The following is a 15,053-nucleotide window of genomic DNA, read 5'->3' on the forward strand; positions in this document are numbered from 1 at the left end:
TCCAAATTGGTTCATATATATAGAACTTCTAAGAATTTGAGTAGTGTGGTTGTCAATAATGGGTAGAATTGGTGAATATTACACGTGTGTAAAGTGATCACTTAAACCTGCCTATGACGGTCGTCAGCCCCGTAAATTCCCAGACTTCCATATTCTTCTTCATCTTTGATGAGATGTCAAAAATAATATAATAGTAAGTATCTTTAAAAGTATCAATAAAAATTTGATTCTTCTTTTTCATTATAAGGACTATAAAGTGTACAACATTTTGAGTGTGTCCAAATACTTTTACTTATTGTCTCGGCATTCACTTTGTGGTAAGACATGATGAAATTATAAAAGATAAATACTTGTTTTTTACCACTTGAGTTTATTTTATGACCATTAGTTTCAGAAGCTATGTTTCCAACTTCAGGTCCAAATGAATCATAATAAATAATTAACTGTTCTATAAGTAAGGAGAGGAGTAAGTTAGGGGGATGGGGGGGGGTAGCTAAGGGAGCGGAGTTTAAAAATAAAGGAAAAATGGAAAGCAAAGGTGAAAATTTTTGAAACAATATATTATTTATTGAATTATTATTAGAATTAAAAAAATGGTTTTTAAATTTTACTGCCCCTAACTTACCCTTATTCCTATTTATAGAACAGTTAATCATTCATTTTGTTATAGTTTAAATTTAGACCTGGAGATGGAAGTATAGCTTCCAAAACTAGTCGTCATAAAATAAACTCAAGTGGTAAAAAACAAATGTTTTTCTTTTACCATGTCCTAATACTTGTTCATAAATCTGGATTATCTCCAATTAAAGAAGTTATTTTTCACTTATTTTAAGTTATGTTACACGTGTGTAAAGTTTTCATTTAAATCAGCCTCGGACTTACATATTCTTCTTCATTTATGTTGAGATGTCAAAAAATAAAGACTATTCAAGTGTACTTTTGGCTAGATCTATTAAATTTTTCAGGAAATAAAACTTGGCACATGAAAACGTATTTCAGACACCGTCATCTCTGCTTTCAGCATGACTTGATCCTTCAATAATTGGAGAGGCATCACTCGAATATTACTATTTATTTGATCTTATTTCTTATTATTTTGCGAGTTTTTTGACCGTCCCTCTTATTATTATTAATAATGCGTAACAGATTTCACGTGAACAACGCGTATGTTAGCAAAATTCTGGAAAGGGTATACAGAGTCATCGAAAAATAATGCCAAAATTAAAAAAAAAAATACAGCACCTAAATAATTTATCCATAATTCTGCTTTTGAATGGTAGCTGGTAAACGTCAATTTTGTTTTAAAGGTGGCATGACCTTAATATGTGCAAGCAAAGTATGCGGTACATTGAACGCACGCTTCCCAACGGTTGGATGAGTAGATGATCCAGTATTGCCTGGTCTCCAAGAAGTCCTGATTTTACCGATTTCGATTAAATTTTCAAAGGCTACATTAAAAACATTGTGTACGCACAAAAGATTCAGGATTTTGATCACATATGGGAGCGAATTTCTGCCGCTATCTTGACTGAAATTATTGCACGTGCGTGGCAGAAATTCACTACAGACTAGACATATGCTGAGCGATGAACTGTGCATACATAGATTTTTTTGTTACTTATTCTTACATATATTACGATCAAAATTATTGAATTACCTTCATCTTTTTTTTGTACTTGGTAAATGACTTATGTCCTGTTTTTAACACATTGTTTGCGGGAAACGTTTGGAAACGCGTTTTTAACATACTGATGGTAGAGAGCGGGAGACGCTTATAAGCGTTCTATTTGCTCACTTTTGTACAGATCAGAGTTGGGTTTGCGGTTACTTGTGATTAGTATACGACTCTAATTAGTATTCTAATAAGGGTCGGGGTTGAAGAAAAAACCACCCGACGACAATGTGTTGAGAACGATTAGCCTCCTCTAATGTTGATTCCCAGCTTTCAATCCATATTTTTGGTGGTCTACCCGGGAGTCGTCTACCTTGGGGTTGACCGTGAAGTGCAATGTAGCGGAGTCCAAATGATTCCATTTTCCTCACATGAATTTTGAATCATCGTAAATATTTTTTTTAAAACACTTATTTTGAAATTGGAAAAGAAAATATTTGTTTTTTTATCACTTGAAATTATTTTGTTAAGACAAATAGTTTCGAAAGTCATGTTTCCATCTCCAGGTCTAAATTTAAACTAAAACACAATAAATAAAACACGTTCCTCATAAATAAGGAACATGTTTCAGTTTATATTTAGACCTGAAGATGGAAGCATAGCTTCCGAAACTAACTGTGGTAATAAAATAAATTCAAGTGGTGAAAAAACAAATGTTTTTTTTTACAATTTCACACACACACACACACACACACTTTACACATGCACATTTTCTCTCATAAATACGTGTTCATTTGCTAGATCTACCCTTAATATTTTGTACTAATCTTTATTTTTCTGTGATTAACTATAACTGGCTTGTTTAATGTATATCTTTTAATGGTTTGTTTTACATATGTTGCTATTGTTAACCCAACAAAAAAAAATGTCTTACCACAAAGTAAATGCCGAAACAATAAATAAAATAGTCATTTTAAATGCTGGCGTTATTTTTTGATGACCCTGTATTGCTAACGTACTCCGGCATCACGGATCGACATTCCTATGTACATACAAATAAAGGGTGTCCCAAAAATAATTCAATTCGACATAACAAGCCTTTGCCGAATCGGGATCCGGGAATTGTATTAGGGGGATATAAAGAAGCCTTAAACCTCGGGAAAGGGCAATCCGCTCATTAAACCGCTGAAACTTAATTTCATTCCATATTGTTTCAATCTAACTCATTTTAATGGTTTTACTCCAGCTTAACTTTACTAACATAACTGTAAAATGTTTGGGGGAAGCCGAACTTAATATACGAGGGGAACTTAATGTATTCTTTCTCTCAATTCTTTACGTTACTTTGGGTTAATTTATAATTCGTTATTTGGAACAAATTGCCTAAATTCATTAGTGATCTCGGCGACTCTTCATACTCGGCAAGTTTTGTCGTGAAAATGCCTCACTACTTTACTGAGCTTCGCGATTTTGAGCTTTGAATTGATTTAAAAAAATGAGCAGTACTTTAAATCAGTGCTCCGCAACCGGTGTGCCTTGGCACACTGGTGTGCCGTGAGCCAGACACAGGTGTGCCGCGATCAAATTCAATGTATATGACATTTTACAATTTTTCATCATGTATTTAATACACGATGAAAAATAATTTTTCATAATATTGTCTGTTTTTCAAAATGTAAGATATAATAATTCTCTCACTCTCAACCCTTTTCCGAACCCCAATGGTGCATAGGGCACTGCATCACATTAACGCAGTGTTATCTTGATGGTTAACAAATGAACGAAAGGTGATTACCCCTCCGCTTCGCGTGGCATTGAATAAATATTAGACTGAAAAAATCATATATATTTTTTGAACCCCCCCCTGGAAATCGAGCCCGGGACCTCCATAACGGTAGCTGAGCGTGCTGACCATTACACTACGGAGGGTAATAATTACTACAATTAAATAATTTTTCAATGGTCTATGTAGGTACTTTAGCTTTTGGTGTGCCGCGGAATACTAGGAATAATTTTAGTGTGTCGTAGGTGAGAAAAGGTTGCAGAGCACTGCTTTAAATGCCCGATAGATATATGCATATCTTTTGGTCGTATGATTGCCAAAATAAAAGTCGTATCTATATACTGTTTATTTTCCACTATGCTCTATTGTATGGTAAATATCACCCTAACAATTTAAAAAAAAATAAGGTCAATTTGATCAATTTGATCAATTCAATCAATTCGGTCAATTCGGTCAATTCAGTCGATTCGATCAATTCGGTCAGTTCGGTCAGTTCGGTCAATTTGGTCAATTCTGTCAATTCGGTCAATTCGGTCAATTCGGTCGATTCGGTAAAATCGGTAAATTCGGTAAATTCGGTCGACTCGGTCGTTTCGGTCAATTCGGTCACTTTGACAATTCGGTCAATTCGGTCAATTTGATCAATTCTGTCGATTCAGTCAATCGGTCAATTCAGTTAATTCGGTTTATTCGATAATTTCGTCCAATTCAGTCAATTCTCTCAATTCGATATATTTATCTTGTCAATTCTATCTATTTAGATTATTTCTATCAATTCGATCAACTTAGTCAATTTGGAAAATTCGGTTGATTTGGCCAAGTTGACCAATTCAGCCAATTCGGCCGATTCGGTCAATACATCGAATAAATTAAATCGGTTTTTACCCTGAAAATCAACAGAGTTTGAATACCTTCAGCCACTTGACCATTTTACTTTCAGTATCATTGTAATACCCTTCATAATTTTATTAATCCACGTCTTAATTTTAAATATCAATCAATTAATGACAGTATTTGTTTTCATCATTATTCGTCTAACATATTGAGATAGCAGAATTGATGGTGGGTAAATTTATAAGCATATATTATATTTGGCTTATTCTTCATTAGGAATTCGATACGAAAAATATTCACATGTATAGTAAAACTACACTATAACGGACTTAATGTGGAGAGGGGTGTCTGTTAAAGCCAAAAGTCCGTTATTTCGTTGAATCATTTTTTTTAAAAGTATGAACACTGTTATTTAGATAAAGACTAAACAATTCAAAACACAAACAAAATTATACTATTGTCTTCGGACATTCATCGTGAAGTGCCGTTGATCTTTGATATCAACACTTTTGGTTTCGGTAATCCTGCTTTGAAAAAGGAATCAAGTTTACTTGCATTTTTGAAGTTTACCGTTTTTTTTAATAATCAACTCTCTAAAATAACAAAACTGCGTATAATATAGTTGAACTTTGTTATCTGACGAATATAAAATAAATATGTAGGTACAAATGATTAGAACATTGAGATGTGATCTTACCACTGATGACTGCACTTTTGGCATAGTTTTTGTTGCTCCAGCAAGGTGCAGTCGTGGACTGCAGGACGGCATTACATCTCAAATTCTTTTGTAAGACGTATGACGTCATTATCATGACCGCTAGTTTTTTTTAACATTCGACGACATTTGAATTTAACTATGTATAATATTAGCAGGGTGGTTTGATTTTTTAAATCACTTGACCGGATTTTTTGTCCGTTGTATCCGAAGTCCTTTAAAAATAGAACCATTATATCAAGGTTTTACTATACTTTGATACATACCTAAACACAAAGATACGTACATTTAAAGGTACGTATTTACGTGTATACGTACATCGCATCGGGTTTCAAAGCCTATCATTATATTTTCTCTCTCGTCCATATATATTATAATTCCGATCGACTTGAAATTTTGAGACGAGGATTTCTTGATCATCGTACACGTGCCTATATATATATATATATATATATATATATATATATATATATATATATATATATATATATATATATAAATATATATATATTTATATATATATATATATATATATATATATATATATATATATACATATATATATATATATATATATATATATATATATATATATATATATATATATATATATATATATATATATATATATATATATATATATATATATATATATATATAATTTATATTTGAAGCACAAACATTGTGATTTTTCATTTTATATTTAAAATGTAACTTTGTTTTAAAATCACTAAAATAATGTCTACCGGTTTCGAAGCCAACCGCTTCTTTATCAAGACTGATTGATACTATAATACCAATATAATTATCAATACTGATTAATACTATAATACCAATATAATAGTATTAATCAGTCTTGATAAAGAAGCTGTTAGCTTCAAAACCAGTAGACATTATAATTAAGTTGCAATAAAATATTTACAGTGATTTTAAAACAAAGTTACATTTAATTATAAAATAAAAAATCACAAAGTTTGTGCTTCAAATATAAATTATAGATAAATAATTGCTTAAACTGATTTCGCTATAGCCGTATAATCGAATATTCGAATAATTGAGGCCCGGATAATAGGGTCCTACTGCGTATAATACGTTTAAGAAATAGGTCTCGGATAAAAGCGGAATGTTTTCTGTAAAAATATGATAATACATCACTAAGTAAGTACCAGATGATTTAAATATGATTTGGTGGATGAAATATTGAAATTTTATCCACTAAAGGGTGTTTGGTATTCCGGGCTCAGCCGGAATCGTTTCAGGTCTGCAATCAATAATACATGTGTCTATACAAAAGGCAATATGGCTCTCTAAGTAGTCTCTATAGTGGAGGGTGGAACGTCCAATTATTGGCAGCTTGAAATTCTCTCATTTTCCAGGCCTTCTAGATACCGACACACATTTGTGTGTGCATATTATGCTAAAATATAAAAAAAAATATATAAAAATATGTAAATACACCACTGACAATACACATGGTTAAATTTTCTGAATAGTTAAATAAATCAGTAAGTGGATCGATCTATAGTTATTAAATAATCTCGAGTTTGTCTCATCTGATTTCATGTGTATTAAAATATTTTTTAAGTAGGAAAGAAATGAGTGTGTAGTACTTAGGGCGGTTGTGCACTACACGGAATTACACAGAATTTTACCGTTCGGCAAGTCAGTTAGCATATAAAACGGATGATTGGCTTGGATTAGCTTGTGCTTTTGTCCATCTTTCTTCGAATCGGTGCTCTTATCGGTGCGTGAACACGTTGGGGGTAAATTCGATCACGCTAAACTATCGTAGTCGCTTTCATGTTTCAAAACCTGACTGCCGGACGGTAAAATTCCGTGAAGTGCAAAAGCAGTTATAAGGTGGTTTGGTGGGTCTTCTAAAAAAAAAACATGTTAGCAAAAACATTGCCCTGAAAAAATCCCAAAGGATTTCAAACTTGGAAGTATAATAAATTGACTTGTTAAAAATGACTTACTGCATTGGCGTTTATTTTGTTGCCAAGCAAAAGTGACTTAAATGGCCCTCCTGAACATTTTACGTTTTGGTAGTTGGTCACTTTCTCCTGTACGACTACGATATGTGTAAATTTATTATTTAATATTTCTTTAAATATTTTTAGATACCAAGCATTTTATCAAAGCACTAACTACTTTAGTATCCATCATGTCTCTACTCCACAGGGGTAGATAGAGAAAATGGAAAGTCTTATCATATTATACTTTTATACATTAGAGTTGGTACCAGGACTTGGGACCATAAATGTTTATTACTGGGGGACTGCCAATAACTGGTCGTGCCACCCTATCGAGTAGGTTATGGTACAGTGGCTGAATAGTGTTCATTTTTCTCTATAAATATTGGAACAATATTTGACTGAAAATTTTGGCAGTCGTTTCAATACACAAAGCAAGCTACAATAAATAACTTACCATTTGAGGCACCAAATATACATAATTCATCTCGATTTTTTCTGAGAGATCAAATAATTTATTCTTTCGTGATTCCTTATTATTATTTAATTATTATTATTAAGTCTCCGCTCGTTTACGAGTGATTGAAATTCGTGATTCTCAGTAAAGGTTGTTTTTTAAAAACGTAATTTTTTTTATTACCAGCACTGCATGGTCTTGTATTGGAACTATAATATACTACTACTACTACTACTACTACCATCACGCTGTTTCCCCGCATGGTTATTCAGAGAGGATGGAGCGCCACACTCTTCGGTCTTAACATATACTTGTCCATCCATACATCTAGTCACCCTCCAATTATGTAGACTTTTGACACCACCAGATATCTAACTAACTAACTAACTAACCATCACGCCGCTTCCCCGCAGGGGTAGGCAGAGAGAATAGAACGCCACACCATTTTGTCTTTGCAAACATTATTCGCTTCTTCCACGTTCATGCACATATCAGGATATACTTCCATGTTCCAGATATCAGGTTCTCAAAAAAAAAAATATATATATATATATATATATATATATATATATATATATATACATAATATATAAATATATATAGCTATATATATATATATATATATATATATATATATATATATATAAATATATATATATATTCGTACAGTACATTCGGGTCAGGAGTCGTAATAATCGTCGGGTATGTATGAGGAGATGCATGAATGTAGAAGAGGCAAAGAATGTTTGCAAAGACAGAGTGGTGTGGCGTTCGATTCTCTCTGCCTACCCCTGCGGGGAAGCGGCGTGATGGTTAGTTAGTTAGTTTTTATACATATATATATATATATATATATATATATATATATATATATATATATATATATATATATATATATATATATTGTTTATATAAATACATAAGTATACAAAATGTTAAGCACTTCACAACAAAGTTGAACCTTGCAGTGAACCGTTACTAAATCCTGTAAGATTAAAAAAATCAAGAGCTAATCGATTCTTTAAAAGACTTAAGAAGGTTCAGTAAGTGAAGCAGATGAAATGGTCCAAGTAACCCTTGATCTTACAATACTTACCCCAATTTCATCCGACCTTTACGGCCCGTTGGCCCAGTTCGTGTCTTGAGGTAGGGTCTATTCAAAATTCAAGGATAACGTTTTGAATTAAAAAAAAAAATAGAGCCTGTTTTTACTATTCTAATGATGGTATAAACAATGTTTTTATTATTGTAAGGAATGTGGGTAAGTTGGTGACAGTGATAACAACAATATCCTGCAATTATGTAAATACCAACGTACTCATCATCTTGATTCACAGTTTCTCGGTTCGAGCCCACTCTACTACAATTTGATACCTATTTATAATACTGAGCCGCTTAGGCTCACAGAAATAGTATTAAATTGAAGTATTTTTGTAAATAATAAAAACACAAATATATTTCTAGAAAATTAAAAACAAAAATCACCTCTTCTACATTCATGCGTGTCTCGGTGGTCACACGCCGATTATTCTGATTCCCGATGTCCTGTCTACGCCCAAATGTGTATATTTATTTCACCATTCTTTCGTCACTCGTCCGTTTCACATATCCAAACCATCTCATTTTACTGATGATGTTACATACTATTATCACTGTTTGACCGTGGTATGGCGTTCTATTCTCTCTGCCTACCCCTACGGAGAAGCGGTGTGATTATAAGTTAGTCAGTTTAATCAATAATATTTAAAGAAATGAAAAAATAAAGAAAAAATAAATCTTTATTTGACCTGACCAGATTTTAAAGAAATAAAATTTACTAAAGATTTTTTTTGTTCATTTCGTATAGGCTTGTATTAATTTTATTTTCATTCTTAGTGTAAATTTAATTAATATAATAATAAAATACCCAATATAGAAATGCTTAATGAAATTTGAAAATAATTGTAACCGAATAAAATACTAATTAACCCCGAAAATAACGCGCAGAAAATAAAATATAAAAATCGTAATTAATCAAAAGTATTTATAGAAATGTGAGCGAATCATTAAAAAAAACTATTAATTGAATATTCTATTGAAAGTTTAACTTGTAGATTGTTTTCGTTTAATTTTAATCTAAATTTGTGTTTTTTGAAAACAATAATACAATATCCAAAATAGAAACCGTTACTGAAATAAGTACGTAAATTTATTAAACTGAAAATAGACTAATCAATACTCAAAAATAACGCACCGAAACATGGATATTAATGGAGTTTTAAACTGAAAGTAATTATAAAAAGGATGAAAATACTCGAAATGTTATAAATAAAACAATTAGTCAAATTAAAAGCTGCCTAAAAATACAATTTAATACATTCTTGACATCTCAACATGGATGAAGAAAATATGGAAGTCTTGGCATTTGAGGTATCTCTACATGAGAGAGTACGGTTATTATCCTTAGTTCTACCCGACCCAGTTTATCCAGGGTATGCTTGGCTACAATAGTTTAGAGACTAGAAGGAATGTATATTTGATTACGCATTTTTATCGATTGTTGCGCGGTATGATCGATAATCCTGAAATTATCCGGAGCATTGGTCTGTATGTTCCCGATAGTTACCTGAGACAGCGTCGGCATAGATTGTTTCACATTCCTATACACAGGACCAACCTGCCGATGGTTATGCCTGTAGGAAGAGCTACCGCTATGTTAAACAATATCACATTGGATATTGATCTGTTCCATGTGTCCGAAGGAGTTTTCCGAAGCGGGATTCTTCTACACCTTTAAGTCTTCTTGCTTACTTTTAATATATACGCCTTGAATATTGTTTGTTATGTATATATTATTTTTGTTGTTGAATAAATTGAATAAATAAATTACTGGGCATACGATAAGCTTGGTTAAGTGATCACTTTACACACGTATAACATTCACTAGTTCTAATCATAATTGACAAACACACTACTGATTTTTTGTTGTTGTTGAATTATTAACGTCCAAACGACTCTGATATCTAGCTACGGCTTATGCAACACCGCTTATCATGACCCTACTCAGGTTTCAACTTTATAAATTTCATTGCATATGCCTACTCGTGAGTGGATTTACTCTTTATGTTTAAAGTTACTTTAATTTCATGTAATTCATGAGTTAAAATTCTAGGCAAAAGCACTACTGATTGTTGGAATTCCTAGATATATTGGTAAAACTCGTAACACACTGCATGTGAGTTCACAAAAGCCATCTTTGTTGGAAAAGGGAAAGCTTTTATTAAAAAAAGACTCTTTCTATTTGCATGCAAGGTCCGAATCTTGGATTAAATTCACACACTTGAGACCCGCCCGAAAACATGAATTTAATTTATTCGCGTAGCTTATAATTTGTCCAGTTATTTTGAAGTTTATTCTTAAGCCATGTAAATACCTACACTTCTATATTCTTCTATATCTAGGGTGAATGTCGAAGATGTATAAAATAATTCCTTAACGGAGAAAATCTAGATTTGCGATACACTTAAGTATTTGGACACACTTAAAATGTTGTAAACAGAAAATCATATTTTCAGGTGTATCCTAGTATCTGAAATAATTCGGGTTGCATCTTGGATACTTTTGAAAGAAAAGCATAATGAGTTTAAAAAATAGTGTGGTGTGTATAGAGTGATCACCTTGCCTTCATGCAAGTAATGATCAAGATAACACTTTGTCAATTCAATGCAGTGCCCTATGCACCATTGGGTGCGGATAAGGGTTATAAGTAAGTAAGTTAGTATAAAATGATCACTTTAACCAACCAACGAGTAGTTCATATAAAAACGGACGGTATTCGTGTTTGAACCTTTCAATGTTCCGCTCTAAAAATGCCTCTGTTACAAATAACCTTGGGGTCCCAACGTTAGATTCAAACGGGATCCGCTAGATAACCCGACCCGGATCAATGACAAAACTTGACAGTTCCTAGTCCTTTTACTTATTTTGACGTAATTAGTTACCTGGCGCCGAGGAAAATTTGGCACGATCAAGTATTTAAAATGCTTGAAAGTGGTCAGGTTAGGAGCCGGAATCATCGGCGGGTATGTACGAAGAGATGGTACATAAAATCGGAAGAGGCGAAGATTGTTTTGAAAGACAGATTGGTGGGGCGTTCTATTCTCTCTGCCACCCCTATTTTCGATGAATAATGGTTGAGTGGAAACGCGATGACTGACCAATCTCTGTAAATGTCTTTGCACTATCCCGTGTCTGTCCGCTGTGCTGGTCGGGGTTGTGGGCGTCTGTCTACCGGCCAACGTCGGGTCGGAATCGGATCTAGCTGACTAACTGAACTAAATACTAATCCCTTTCACTGCCTACACCAGGGTACTTCTAGAAAATTTGGTGATGGATTTACAAACTTGTATTTATTTAGATTGGCAGTGACAGGGATATTGAAAGCTTTTAAATGTAAATTCACAGTAAAATCGGGATACAATTTCAAGTTGTTTCACATTTTCAATAAATTTTGCAACATGGTTAATTTTTTTTTGCTTTGCAAGAGCAGATCTGTCAGGTAGCCTAGATGCTTCTGTACCAGATCTGGGATGCAGTGGGACAGCTTTCAATGCCTACCCCTATACGGAAACGGCATTATGATAAGTATGTTAATTAAAATTGTATTACTATGAAGCTCAAAAAAGCATAAATTAAAATATTCCCTTTCTATTTATCGCTTATTTACAACTTTCTAATTACTAATAAATACTTCATAAATCTGTGTTATATAAAAATCCGCTTTGTATTTATTTAAAAATGTTGAAATTTCAAATAGAAGTCTCGGTATTTACAGAGCTTACGATCTGTCATAGGCTGGTTATTTATCTTATTTTCATTCTAAAACAAGGCTTTGTAGGTGTTCGAACTATCCTTAGGTAGGGGGAGTCGCTTTTTTCGAAGTCACCCTTATGAGACCTCAAATTAGATACCATTAAAGAGATTGCCAACCATTTTTCTCTGGCATTAAAATGTAAATGCACTTATTTATGTACAATTGGGGTTATTTTTTCACCCTGCAACCGCCGAGTAGGACCAGTTGTTATTAAAATAAAACTTGCCATATTTTTTAATAAAAACAATATGCATGAGACTCGCGTGTGTTAGAATTGAAAATGCATTATTTCCTAATTTCACTATACTAACATTTATATAATAATAATACAACTATGTAGTTTTTACACGTTAATTTTATTTGATTAACGACCGAGTTTCGTCGTAACCGACATCATTAAACATCATGATGTCGGTTACCATGAAACCCGGTCGCTGGTCAAATAAAATTCATGTGTAAAAAATCTATATGGTTGTTGTTTCATTGTATAAAATGCAGTTCTGCCAAGAAATGTCAGTAAAAAACTTAAATTGGAACTTTTATTACTCATGATTTTGGCACACTGAGAGATCGCATTTTACTGCATTCAGTCTACTTTATACTTCTTTTGCCAACTCCATGCTACACTTCCTTACAATAGGACTCTATTGCGTAATGCCAGTTTAGCATTTGCTAATAGGCCTTATTTTTTGAAATCTCAACAAAAATGAAGAAGAATATGGAAGTCTCAGCATTTACGGTGCTTACGACCGTTAAAGGTTGGTTTACACACGTGTAACATTCACTAATTCTACCCATGATTGACAACCACACTACTCAAATTCTTGGAACTTCTAGATATACAGATCGAACTCGAAGCACAGTGTTTGATTTCACTAGAACTTCGCTAGAGACATCTATATGCAGAAACTCTTCATTTGTATGTGAGGTCCGAATCCTGGATTAAATGCACTTGAAAAACTCTAGAAAATATCATTTTTCTTTTTACTTCAGTTTAAAATTAGACCAGTTCATTTATTATTGACTTATTGACATTCTGACCTAGTTCAAATACTTGTTCACAAATCTGGATTATCTCCAGTTAGGAGTTATTTTAAACGCCCCTAAATGCACAGACTTAAATTTTCTTTCATATTCATTTATGTTGTGATGTCAAAAAATAATATCAAGGATTTGGACACACTCAAAATGCTGTAAATCTCTATTTTTATAAATCTCCATTCTTCCTACTACTACTGTTACCATCACACTGCTCCCCGCAGGGTTAGGCAGAGAGGAGGCAGAGTCAGTGCTTCAATTATAAATTATATATATTTTCTAAGTCATTCTCTTGTTTTCATCTTAAAGAACTCTTAATCTTTTCAATTGTCCCAGTTACATTTCTTTCATATATCTATCGTTTTCAATTCTCTTCTTAATCTTTCAGACTCAGTCTTCATTTAACAAAATTATTTTTTGTAATATTGTACGAAATAATGTACTTAAAAAAATTTCAAAAAATATTCTTTCTTAGTAGATGAAGCAATAAATGAAAAAAAATACTGCAGAACTCATTTTTAAAACAATAAATATTACTGCTCAACAGTATTATTTTTGGCAAATTGAGGAAATTTAAATAAATTAGAGATTTTACAAAATAAAGCGATGAGAATAGTACTTAAGAAAATTAGAAACAATAATACACAAAAAAATGATAGAAGAACTCAACTGGTTACCTATAAAAAAGAGACTTAAATATATATAATGTTTTTATCTTTGTCTATAATTTTTTAATCACCCTTATATTTTAAGGAAAAAATAGTTTTAAACAAAAATTTAATGAACATTGTACTAAAAATAAGGATAAATTTAAAATTAGAAATAAGGAGTCACAAAATTGTTTAATGTATAAGGGTTTGAAAATGTATGAGATGCCAGTATGTATAAAAAATGAAAAGAGTATGAAAGAATTTAAAAATAAATGTTTTTACAACATTTTGAGTGTGTCCAAATACTTGTTCACAAAATCTGGATTATCTCCAATTACAGTAGTTATTTTCAAATTATTTTTTGACGTCTCATCAAAGATGGAGAAGAATATGGAAGTCTGGGCATTTACGGGGCTGACGACCGTCATAGGCTGGTTTAGGAAAAAATAATATGAAAATAAATGTTTTGTTTACTGTAAGAAGATGTAAATTAAGTGTATATAATACTTTGTATTATATCTAATATAAGCCAACTAAAGAAATAAAAAAAAAATAATAAAAAAGCAATACTTGTCGACTGGAGAGGCTGCAGATGCGAAAAGCATTACATGGTCGCTAACATATTAGATACCCAGCTTTAGGGTAGCTATTATCGTTTGTCAATTTATGTATGTACTATTTCTGTGTATGTTTATGCGAGGGGTTGTACCCGAGAGGGCGTTAGTTCTTACATGCGGTGTGCGGTGTGTGGAGGGCAGTTTTAAATAATTTGTCTATAATAGTGTCCTATTAATATTATCTATTGTATCAGACACTATAAATCTTTCCCTGAAAGCTAAACTGGCAGCGCACAACGGAGTCAAATATTAGTCATTTTACAATCTAATAATAATAATAATAATAAGTTTTTATTCCAGCTTGACTAAGTAGTGGGTGCAAAACTTAGTCAGCCAATGTTTAACAACAATGTTTTAAATAATAGAATTAAAATAACAATACTAAACAAATAAAAAATAAAGAAAAGAACGGCGAAAGAAAAAAAAAGTAATTTTTTTGGTGAGATGTAGTTCGGCTGTCCAAACTTAAAAAAAACAGTAAGGAACATTTTTTTGTAATACTTTTTTTTCTTCTCTTTTTTC

Source organism: Brachycentrus maculatus, unplaced genomic scaffold (genome assembly GCF_059751285.1).
Source record: "Brachycentrus maculatus isolate JH-2025_06_01 unplaced genomic scaffold, ASM5975128v1 h1tg000144l, whole genome shotgun sequence".
In the NCBI taxonomy this organism is placed as follows: Eukaryota; Metazoa; Arthropoda; class Insecta; order Trichoptera; family Brachycentridae; genus Brachycentrus; species Brachycentrus maculatus.